The sequence below is a fragment of the Cynara cardunculus genome, assembly GCF_001531365.2.
Source record: "Cynara cardunculus var. scolymus isolate 2C chromosome LG 13, CcrdV1, whole genome shotgun sequence".
NCBI classification, from domain to species: domain Eukaryota; kingdom Viridiplantae; phylum Streptophyta; class Magnoliopsida; order Asterales; family Asteraceae; genus Cynara; species Cynara cardunculus.
In genome coordinates, this window is record NC_037540.1 from 36,573,297 (window position 1) to 36,573,836 (window position 540).

Below are 540 nucleotides of genomic sequence, written 5' to 3' on the forward strand. Positions count from 1 at the left end.
TGGGCTTTAATGAATCGTATGAGTCTTAACGGACCATATTGGGCCTTAATGGACCGTATTGGGCCTTAATGGATCATATTGGGCATTAATGAATCGTATTGGGCTGTAATGAACCGTATTGGGCTGTAATGAACCGTATTGGGCCTTAATGGACCGTATTGGGCCTTAATGAACCGTATTGGGCCTTAATGAACCGTATTGGGCTTTAATGAACCGTATTGGCCTCTAATGAATTGTATTGGGCATTAATGAACCATATTGGACCGTATTGGGCTTTAATGAACCGTATTGGGCTCTAATGAACCGTATTGGGCTTTAATAAACCGTATTGGGCTTTAATGAATCGTATGAGTCTTAACGGACCGTATTGGGCCTTAATGGACCGTATTGGGCCTTAATGGATCGTATTGGGCATTAATGAATCGTATTGGGCTGTAATGAACCGTATTGGGCTATAATGAACTGTATTGGGCATTAATGAACCGTATTGGCCTCTAATGAATCGTATTGGGCATTAATGAACCATATTGGACCGTATTG